Raw genomic sequence first — 12,166 nt, forward strand, 5'->3', positions numbered from 1 at the left:
AGGCTTTAATTGTTTATGTGTTCGTAGCAAGAAAACATGATTTAACACCCCCACATAGGGACATCCAAGCCACTCAGGTAAAAATGTTACATTTTCTTAAACCTTTGCTCTAGTCCTGTATGAGATACATGGGGTCAACATTTTCTGTGTTAACACACTAGCACTTTAGTCATTACTGATTTCAGTAATAGACAACCAAATTCTACTCTCAGTTACACTTAATCCATGCTGCCCAGCGTTTGGTTTGTAAGCTTGAAGATAATGAGTGGACGGTTATTTAGATGCTCTGAATCTCCATCAGGAGGGCCTTCTGCCTGCCCAAGTCTCTGAACAAACCATTGATTTAGGCAGCTAAAACCTCTACTATTTTTGCTCAGAATTATACAGATAACAGAAGCTCGAGTCTACTGCACCCAAAAGGTTTTCAAGGACAGAGATGAGAAGATTATGCCAGAAGAACCAGACAAAAGCCATACTATCGAGCCAACTTGAAGGCATGATCATTGTGTCCCTGAATTGAGACAACTAGCCAGGTGCACCCTAAGTTAGATGCCCCAAATTACAAATTCCTACTCTTATCTACAGAGACCCTGCTTCCTTCTGGCAGGTGTCCTGCTGCATTCAGATAAAGTAAAGTACGGCTCAAATTGTTTAAGAGAAAGAAAGGGATAGTTTTAATTTGCCAAGTACAGTATTTAACAATAGTGTTTGCAACAGACTGACATAAATACATGTAGCTCTGACCAAATCCCATAAATAGTGAAGTGTGTATTCTTTTTGTTAACTGAACATCTGCAGCATGATGTATTATTAAAGGCATATTGTTAAACGTAAACCATGGGACTGAGTAACCCTTCTGAAAATAGGAAACACAACATAGTGTTGCTGTTTCTTTTGTTTTGCTACGAAGCAATCATCAATGAAACTCATAAAAAAGCAACCAAGTTAACCACAAATCTCATGAAAACTGGATTGCATCATCTGTAGAGGGATTTTAAAATTCATTTTAAAAATCAGTGATTTCCCCAAACTAAACCCAAATGTAAGGTTCTGCTCCAAATTAATAGAATCTAAATAGACTAACTTCTGGGGGCAACTTTTTTCTGCAATTAAAACTGAAAGACTGGGTTTTACTTTTCACTTTTACGGCTCCTAACATTAACATATGCTTGATGAACACTTTCTCCATCTCCTTTTATGTTTATATGGGAAGTAAGTACGCAGACTCTCCCCACTTGAACACTGCTAAATACCTCTTTTGCTCATAAGACAAGAGAAATAAGTTCACTTATTTGCTATTTGAAACCAAACTCTCTGCTTCACATATGTCAAGGAAAAAAAGGAGGTCTTAAAGACTTCCATGTTATCCAAGCAGATTTCAATCCATGCTCCATTAGCATTTATTCCACAGCAGAGCTAACTCTGAAGAGCATTCACTAGCAATTATTTACTAAGAACGAGGATACATCAATGCTGAAAAAACAATTGTTTTTTGAAAGAAAGATTTTGAGTCAGGTAAGATTAAACTGGTCACGTATACAAACTCATTTAGGTATAGATAACCCAAGTCTATCTGTTTAAACTCAGCCCATGGCTATGTACAAGCCAATTCTCCATGATACCCAGAGGCCTGATCCACTAAAATGAACAGCTCTGTGATGTTTTCTCAGCTCATCTTACTGAGCTGTGTATGAGTAGCCTTAAGAACAAGATCCATAAAATTATCATGATGGTTTGTAAGAAACAGCAACAGAAAGAACTGTGGCTTTGACTCTACGACCACCGCTCAAACAGAAGACAGGGAAACGGGGTTCAGAAACAGCATAGCAATAGCTAACTTCAGCTGCTTGGTATTATCAAGGCTGAGTTAAGGCTAGAAAGGCAAGAAGACTTTGAAACAGGAGAGGCTTTGCTCATCAGAAAATTTCCAGAGATGGTATTTGGCTGTACCTCCTGTTGAATTTCCTCCATGATGCAGTTTTCATTGCTCATATAACTTGAGTGGCTGAATGATGAACATTCCTAATAGAAATTAATTACATGGTTTTCGAAAGAAAGAAAGAAAGAAAGGAAAGAAAGAAAGGAAAGAAAGAAAGGAAGGAAAGAAAGAAAGGGAAGAAAGAAAGGGAAGAAAAAAAAACAGTTCTAATGTAATAATCTTAGGTAATCCCCCATAACAAGCCCAGTATTATTCACCATTTTCCATCTATTTTCTCAAATGTGTCTCAGAAGTCACTGTAAACTCCAAGAGGTACAGACCTCAGCCTTAAGTGTTTGAATTGATACAATTCAAAATAATAGTCACATAGCCTGATGAATCTGAAACTTACACATATTAGTGCACAGCGCTTTGTTTATGCAGCTTGTGAAATCCTCACGTTCAAACAGTTGGACTTTGATAATGTCAAACTAAACAAGAGAGCAAAAACCTTTGAATGATGCAAATTCAGTGTTGTACCTTTGTTTTGCATGAACTGTGTTCAGTTATATTCAGCTTCTGATGTGTACGTGAAGCAACCTGTACCAGAAGGTTCACTATTAAAATGCAGGACGTGGATGGCTTTGGCCATATCCTTTGGCTGTCACAGTGACACTAATTATTTAATTCTTATGCTTTGATGGAGCGGAAAAAGGATGTTTAAGAATTACAGAGGACACATTGATTCCGTGTTGGAATGACAATACAGTTATGAATATTGTTTCGTTGTTGTATTTTTTTTCTTTCATTATGGTAGAAAACTGCATATATGTTGCACCTTATCAAAAACAATGTTTGGAATCTATTTTTTAAATAAAACTGATGACTTACAGAACTGGGAATATTGCTTGAATGCATTAATAATTGGAGAATTGTACATCTTAATGGCTATGTACAATTTTGATGTTTTTCTTTCCCACCTGTAAAAATAAGTCTGATGAATAATATAGGATATCTACTTCAGTTTTGGGTTGCCTAGAATGAAGTTGAGAGTTAGGAAGCCCATATTTATTAGCATGAAACCTCCCTTAAAACTTAGTCAGAGGAAAACTTTTGTGTAGTAGCAAAGAGTACAAGATTTATCTAATTAACGTACTAACAAATAGACACATACAAGCACACAGAAAGGCACTATGGCTTCACGTAAATGAGACAATGATGAATAGTTTATCCCAAAAAGCATTCGAGATTTCAAGACATGCTCCATGGAACAAATTTGCTAAGACTGACATTTCACCAATATCCTCATTTAAGATAAATTACTTACTTTAGAAGCTGTGCTGGAGTAGCAGGGCCCACAGCTTGTTCCATGGATCGCTGTAGCCCTAACATAGCCCAAGAAGCCCACACCAAAAAGCTGGGAGGCAACAGGCTTGCAGCAACTTAAACAAGCAGTAATAGTTCCTTTAGTTTGTAGTTGGTCATGAGGGATTGAGCTTTAGACCTGCCTGTCATCACTTCTGATGGCAGAGCCAGGAAATGGAATAGAAAATGTTGAGAGGAAGGCAGTGCTGCCCTGTTACAGCTATGTACCACACATCATGGCCTAGGTGCTCATTTTCACTAAACCAAATGGCCTATTGCCATCCATGTGCCTTTTTGCTCCTTCTTGAGCTCCCTCCTCCCTATTTATTTGCTGCAAGAAGCATTATTCCCCATGCTGTCCTGCTCCTCTGCTCCAGCTGCAAATGTAATCTTGCTTCCGCTTCCTCCCCACTGTGGTAGCTCAGCCCTCCAGACACTATCTTACAGACTGCAGCCCACACAAAGATGTTGCACCTGTCATTGATGCACACAGGATTCTGTACCGGTCCCTGCTGGAGGATGTGGAAAATCTGTTAGTGTTATTCACAGTGGTATCCTGCACTGAGTTTTCTGATTGGTTTTCGGCTTGATATCGTAGTGCAATACCAAAATGATGAGCTTTCCAGAGAAATATTTGCTGTATTTGTACGGCTCCATCTACACATATTCACTGTCTCAAGCAGTGAATGGTACATCTACAAAGAATGCAAATGGGCTGGGAAGTGGCTGTGACAACTGTATTCCTGAAGCACCTAGTGGCACTTAGGCAGAATTTGATAAGAGATACAGACCTGTAGCTGCAGATTTAGTCAGCAGCTCTGCATCCCTTCTTTCATCTTGCTTGCATTCTGAGCATAATTAATGTGCTCAGTTTGAGCGTATTACAAGCACAGCTTGAGCACAGTTAATGATTTCAACCCATGCTATCTTCAAAATAATCTTATACAGTCAGGGTCAAAACAGTCTCAGTATTCCTACGGATACAGTGTCACCTAGCTTCTTCAGCTGTGTTTCATTTGAGAATGGATTCTGCAGCCTGAACAAACAGTGCTCAGCTCCCTGCAGACATCTGCAAAGCCCCTGCAGTGCATCTCTGCCTTGCACAGCTCTTGCAGCAATGTCTACTTGGCACTCATTCTGGAGCTGATTAAGTAGCCTTAATGGACCAAGTTTCAGTAATGGGTGCAGGAAAAACATCCACAAATATAATAAACATGCAAATTACTTAGGAAGCAAGACAGTCAACAGTTTTAGCTATGGAAAGTCACTTTGTTGTCTCAAAGTTACATCCACAATGGTGTCTAACTCTCAAGAGTACCATCCCCTGTCCTACGTTTGCAAGTTGCATCACTAAGAAGGAGTAATATGGAAAATAAGGCTAAATCGTAGGTATTTCTATCCACCCATGTTACAGTTTTATACTAAAAGACAATTTTTTTCACCTCTTTGAAGTAAGATCTTTCTTTTAACGGCTGTTAGTGGGAACCGTGACTGCTGTACAGTTTGATGTAGCACGCTTCTAGGCTGGCCCATCAAACACTGAGCATGTTGCCTGTGATAAAGGCAGTAGAAAGGAATGCCTGGGATAACTATGCCATGGGAAAAGACCATTTCAAATAATTGAAGTGACATGGTTTGAGAAAAACATAACACTATCTCTTTTCTTTTAAAGTTTGCCACCAGGTGCCATGGAAAGATATTTTCATGTTATGAAGTCCTAAGATTTATAAACTATGCTGAATTTGACATTGTTACAAAATTCGTATTTTGTCTGCGACAAATTTTTCTCACCTAATTCCCATAATAAATCACCATGAGACACCAAAATCTCTGAATAAATTAGAGGGGATAGCCAGATTCTTTAAGTCTTCCAGCCTGGCTAAAGAAACCCCCAAGCTCTGCTGCAATTCAGAGATGAGAGAGAGGACATAAATTTTATCAAACTTAATCATGGTCCTAGTCAGCACTAAGTTCATGAAAACCAAAGTACAAGAGGTGCCATCTCCAGACCTTACCTTTTTCACAGAAGACTCAGGATTGGAGATTCTTGTGTTCTGGAAGGGCTGGAATGTAGTTAGCATATTAGGTGAATATGCTGATTCCCATCATACTGGCTCTTCTGGGCATTGAGTGGCAACTGACCTTAGGTCACTCACTTCTATGCCATATCTTCTTCTTAATATATCTGTATATATGGACTTCTAAACAGTTGGTTCAGGTTTAGATTTCTGAAAGTAATTCTCTGGTACTGAATACCCAAATGGTCAAATGACTGAAAAAAATTCTAGCAAATTAAGCCCAAGAACAAAACATCTAACTTCCGCTTGTTAATGACCAGAATTATTTAAACTTTGTCTATGCTATCACTGTTTGAAATCAATTGTCATTTCAATTATTGCAGTAATTCATGATTTTTAATCTCCACCCTGCTTTTAATCACCTATTTTGTATTCATATTATATGTACGTATTCAAGTGGTACTACGATCTGAAGTACAACAGAAGTATATACCGTTTGGCTGAAGGTTTCTATGTCACAGACATTCAACATTTAATCTGAATTATGTTTTGGCCACATCTCAACTTTTAAGGAGTGCTCCCACAAAGTACTAATCACAGAAGTGCAAGGAATAAGTCATAATCAGTGCTGTACCTCTCCTTTCCAAGCCGGGGGGAACACACGTGAAATCATTCCCATTCTCACTGCCAAGTTGGTTTTGGGCTACAGAAATCCCTGTACTTTCAACAGCTACAGCAACTCGAGTTTAGTAAAGCTCAACATGCCAGACTGCTGCCTTCCAGATACAAAGGCACCATTCCAAGTGCAACAGTTCTTTCTCTCTAAGGATAAATAGGTATGGAAGGTAACACTCTTACCTTCCTCCTTTTTTTCTTACTTCCCTGATCTGCTCTGGATGCTGCTGCCTTTCCCCTCCTTCAGTCTCAAGTTACAGCCCACTCCATCTTTCTGCTGCTGCAGCTTTTTAAATTTTATTATTACTGTTATCATTTTAGAAAATAGAAAAGCCCAAGCCCTAAACAAATCAACATATTTGCTATATTTGTTCTTTTTGTTGAAGTGGAGCTGCTGCCCAGCCAGAACACAAACCGGCAAGGAGGAAAGTCATTAACTGAGCACTATTCTAGTTGCCAGCATTATTTATATCCAAAAAATAAACATTCAGTGCTAGTGAAGTGTAAAAGACAACCTGTCAAGGGACCAGGACTGATTTACCCAGCTGATGGCCTGGTATCTACTGACCACAGCACCAGATTCCTTGTCAAGTTCCAGTTCTATGGAGGGAGAGGGGGAATTATTTCTCACGCGAAGATCCCTTTTTCTCAGATTGTTCCATTCATGATGATATCTTGATTTGAACAATCTCTGCCTTTCTTAAAGAAGCTGTTTCACTCTCAATGAAAATAACAAAGGCTGTAGAGAAAATGCCGTCTTAGCAGCAGATACATTATCTCATTGGATGGAGAAGCAAGAGCAGAACCCAGGCTCCTGCCTGCCAAAGAACTGCCAATACCACTGAGATGTTTGTGTTAGGGAGGTGGGTCTGTGTGCACAGGGAAACAAAGGAACTGTGAGAGAAGGCTGGTGTAAGTGCCAAAACCAAATGTTGTGAGATCTGGCTGGACATTCAGCCCAGAATGAGACCTGTGCAGAGGTGAGGTTTTCTGCACATCCGTCCTCCATGTTTCTAATGGGAAGCTCCTCACTGAGATCAACTTCTGTTGTTTCTGTTGTGGGTGCACAGATTTACGTAAGACATAATATAGGAAGCATGAGGTTGCCATGTCAGCCTGCTAACAGTATTTTCTTCACTGTAAAAACTGACAGCACCTGTGACAGAAACAGCAGGAGTGAGAGGCAAGACTAAAATTCCCTGCTAGGGCAAGGGGGAATGCTGCCTGCTGCCTGATGGCCAGCCTCTCAAAGAGCAAGGAACCTCTCTTTTGGATCACACAACACGGCTCCAACTTCTTCCACCCTATGCCTAATGCCTCCACCCCGTATGCTCCTTCAGCAGCATGTGTATGCACTCACGCACTTGGCTCCTGCCACAAAGCAGTCCTACCAAAGCCTGATTGCACCATTTCCTTCCCTCACACTGCTGGCACACCAGTCCTATGTGCACATCGCCAGAATCTTGTCTTGACCCAATGCAACTTTCGGCAGAAATCAGAGCAGCAGCATGGTCACCTCCTTCCAAACACAGCCAGGCCTGATGCTGGCCACCTCCTTCTATCTCCAGTGTCCTGGTGCTTTAGAGCTCTGGGAACAGAGGACCCTCCTGGCTGAAATGCCTCTCCATTGGACTAAACTCAGAAGGTCTCACCAGCCATTTCAATCTGTTCTACTCTCTGAGGGACTGCATTGCCCTCTGCACAGCCACAACAGGAATCACATTTAGCTTATTTTCCTACATATGCATAGAAGCTGCCGGGAAACCAAACCCATCGTTTCAACTGCCACAGCCCCACATGTACCCTGTCACAGAATCATAAAACGGTTTGTGTTGGAAAGGACCTTTAAGACCACCTCGTTCCAACTCCTGCTATAGGCAGGGACACCTCCCACTAGACCAGGTTGCTCAAAGCCCCATCTAGCCTGGCCTTGAATGCTTCCAGGGAGGTGCATCCATAACCTCACTGAGCAACCTGTTCCAGTGTCACACCATCCTCACTGTAAACATTTTCTTCCTGATATCTAGTCTAAATCTATTTTCTTCCAGTTTAAAATGATTTACTCTTGCTATCAGCCCTTATATAATGTTCCTCCCCAGCACCAAAACGGCCCCACAGTCCTCTTCGCATCCAGATTTCCTACGAGACCAAAGAGATGACCTTACCTACTGCAAGGGCACTCAAGTACCTAAGGATTCGAGAGAGGCCAACGTCCCTATCTGTACGAGGAGAAACTCCCTGTGGTGCACTCCTGGCTGGTGAAAGACATTTTGGGCACTCCAAAAAACGCTCTTCGGATCCTCTGCTGCGGAGCTGGTCGCCCTGCAGAGCGTTTGGGAAGTCAGTGAGCCTCGCTGGGGATCCTGATTAACGATTGCCTTGATGACGAGCCCGGGTTTCAGTTGCCGGGGCGGCCGCAGGCAGCGGAGGCCCGCCAGGAGGCACTCACGGCCTCGGTTTGGGCGCGCTGCATCAGGCTCGCGCTGACAAAGGCCGTGTGGCTGCTGTTGTTGACTTCTGGCTCCCGTAGCACAAGCTGTGCTGTTGTCCGCTCTCGATTTGCGATTGCTCTCATGAATTTTCCTAGGTGTGCCAATTAAGAGCTAGTACATACATAAGTATAGTTTTTATCCTGGTGCACTGCGATCTCCAGAGGGAAAGGGGAGAGGAAAGCAAACAAGCGAGCAATCTTTCCTTTGTTTGCATGATTTGGCAGGGCTCAGGCATGCCTGTCTGCTTTGGTTTCTTAAACCACGTATCACATCTGTAAAAACACAGTGGCAAAAGGAGGAAAAAATAATCTGCACTGCTTTCCTGGTGGTTTCTGCAAGGCTTTCATGTAACCAATACATTTTCATCAATTATGCATTTAGGTCACAGGAAGAGCTGGAAGAAGGAATTTCTTTGCCATTTCAAAGTTGCTGTCAGGAAGAAAATATAGCTGAGCTGATGGAGCTAGATGAAATGCAGTTTTGTACTTCTGATCTTTTTTCTCCTCACCTTTTTTTTTTTTTTTTTTTAACCATAATTTCTATTTACATAAACATTTTCCATGGCACAGCAAGATCAGAGGCCCCCAGAGCATGGAAGTCTCCTATATTGTAACAGCAGTTCTAAAACATATGTAAATACTACTAGGGAATTGAATAAAAGACCTTCCCTGCAAAGCATCTCATCAATTCTGGAAAACAGCATAGACTCTTTCGTAGACAGCATTTCCACATGTAACCCCTAGGCTTCCATGTAATTTACAACCCCAAGTTGGGTGCTTAAATACCCTTTTAAAACTAAAATGAGAATTAAATGCTAAGGAATGGGCTTCACTGCAGCCAGCACATAGAAGAAGCAAAAGTCAATATGAGGTACTGAGAAACACCACAGAAGTTCTTAAAATATTTCCCCTTCCCTATATTAGTTCTTACAGGAGCCCAGTGTCCCTTCAGACCATATGCCTGAGCTAATTCTTACAGTAAAGATTACTTGTGCACTCTCTTCATGTTAAGAGTCTGAGAACTTGTGAAAATGCTTCTGGTGCTGCTGCCCGAATCTCACAAACACTTCAAGCACTGAGCAGGAAGCAGTCTATGAGGGCTCAGTGCATTTTGTTTATTTCTCTCCAGCAAAACTTACACGGGAGAGGGAGCAGGGGAAGAGAGAGAATACTGCAGATCTCAAGAGAAGGAAGCTCTGCATTCCGACCCCTTACTCCAACTTTGTGTGTTTTACTTACTTTTTTTTGTAAATGTAAAGCCTATTACCAGGCTTGGGAGCAAGGACAGAGCTGTAGTCTCCCATCTCTGATGTCAAAGTAATTAGACTAGAGAATCATGTTTCCCTTTGTGTACTGCCAAAATCATGCATTCCTGTGGGCCAGCTTCAACAGAGAAGGCAAAGAGAGCTTTATTCTCTGCTCTTTCCTATCCCAAAGGTCAGGGTTGTACCTTAAGATTCTGCAGCTGCTGCTGGCATTGCTGGGCTGAGGAGGGTCTTTCAGCTAGCTGCTGCTCTTCTGAGCCATCACTTCTTCTTTGGGTTATGTACCTAAGCATAAGTAGTTTGTAAAATTCAGCAATTGGATCACCAGCTCAGGCTGGGAAGAAGTGTGATGGCTTATCAATCCCTAAAGGTCCCTCCTAGCCAAGCTAACCTGCTGGTACTCAGTTTTCCCACGTGCTACAGCACATCTTTAAAAAGCTTAAGAGGTCACGGTAACACAAAATACACTTATTTAGAGATCTCATGCTGTCTCTGAATAAAAAGTTTTTTTTTTTTTTTTTTTTTTTTACAATAAGGGCAAGAAAGCACTGGAAAAAGAAAAGGTTACCCAGAGAGATAGTGGATGCCCTATTCTTAGACACATTTAGAGTTAGCTGGAACAGGTCTCTGAGCAACCTGCTCTAGCTGTAGGTGTCCCTGCTCATTGCAGAGGGTTGAATGAGATGACCTTTAAATGTCCCGTCTCAAACGATTCTAAGAAGGCAGATCCAGAACAGGAGACAACACAACTCATTGCTTGGGCTAGCCAGCCAGCATGCTCATTACTCTTGTCTCCTTCCTCAGAGGGTGAAGAGAAGATTAACAGAAGGTACCTCATCTACAGAGATAGAATCCCCAGGGACTGGGGTTATCATCCTGTCATAGCACATATTACCGTATGCAAGTTTGTTAGGCTGTGTTCAGTGCTGATTGCATTGATTCCTACCAAGTCTGAGGAATCAGAAAAGTCATGAAGATTTCTTGGAAATTCCTGTGAAATTATTAGGGACAAAAAATTACAAGACATATACCTGGACAGAAGTCTCTCTCTTCTGAGTCTGAAATAAGGAGTATACTGCTTTAATCCAGAGCAAGTTTTATTCTCTTGGTTTTGATTTGGAGGTAGAAGAGCTAAGAGCTCCTTCAAAGGTCAAATTTAGCATACTTGTACTATATATACACACTATCACTTAGGGTATTTGAATTGTTTCTTAAAATATTCTTCCTAGTAAGCAGAAAAATCTCCTAACTAGCTTAAAAGAAAGAATGTTAAATTCTGCTTTAATTAAGGTTATACATGCAAAAGTTAGCAGTTTGCTAATGTTTATGAAATAAATCTGTCCTGTGAGACATGGCATTTGGATGCAGGGCTCTTTCATGCCTTCCTCTCGAAGGTGCCCTAGTTTCAAATGAATACTTGAATATTCATCTTGCAGAATGAGAGTGACTTTACGGAACAACCTGTAGGACTTTTTCCTAAGGATTGTAATTCTGCTGTTCATCAGATTTCTCTAGTAAATCATTAATTATTTAGTCAACATTGACCAGTTAGAGTAGAAGAAATTAAAGCTCCCTTTATATCTGCAAGTCCTTGTATTCTCCTGAGGATGACTCCTAAATCACCAGTCTGCTGCATAGCATTTAAAAAACAAAACCAACAACAAAAAAAGGCATTTCCTAGAGTAAAAGTCTTCATTTCCTTTACTTTTCTTGCAAATACAATGAAGTGGATCATGTGGAATGAAATAAAATCTTTTTGTGACATTTTTGTGAGGAAAAAGCACTCAGAAATATTGCAGTCTCCCTCCACCTGAGAACTTAGTTTTATTGCTGGGGTGAAAGCATCAGTCATTTCTACAGCCCCTCTTAACCCCTTGCGAGCTCTTGGAAACAGATCTTCCTACTACTTCCAAGGGTTTACCTCACTAAATTAGAGGAACAAAATGATGTCCATTGTAAGAGTAAGTACTAAACCATCCGTTTGTTTTGATGGGCCCTCGCTTTACCGGCTTGTGTCTGAAAGATAAGATTGCGGCAGTGAAAGTATTAACTCTGCTCTTGCAGTGGGTGCCTAATTTGAATAGTCCTGTTTTACTTCACTCTAAGCTCAGTTAACTTATTATTTGCCAGCATTGCTATCAGCTAGAAATTACCTTTCACTCTAGAACTGTATTTTTAATATTTCCATACAATAATATATATTGAAGTGTGTTAAGAGCTTTTAAGCCACAGACTGGCAGGTGCTATGTAAATATTTATCTCTGTTATGATTTCTTAAAGCAGACTGCTCAGAGATATAAAAGATAAAAGAAAATTAAGTAGCCCCACCTTCTGCCCTTGGTTTTCAGATCTATTTAATAATCAATTCAGCGAGAGAAATCCCTCCTAGAAAGAAAAAATCCTAGCACAAAACATGGATAATTTTAATCCACAT

The sequence above is a fragment of the Tetrao urogallus genome (genome assembly GCF_951394365.1).
Source record: "Tetrao urogallus genome assembly, chromosome: 1".
In the NCBI taxonomy this organism is placed as follows: Eukaryota; Metazoa; Chordata; class Aves; order Galliformes; family Phasianidae; genus Tetrao; species Tetrao urogallus.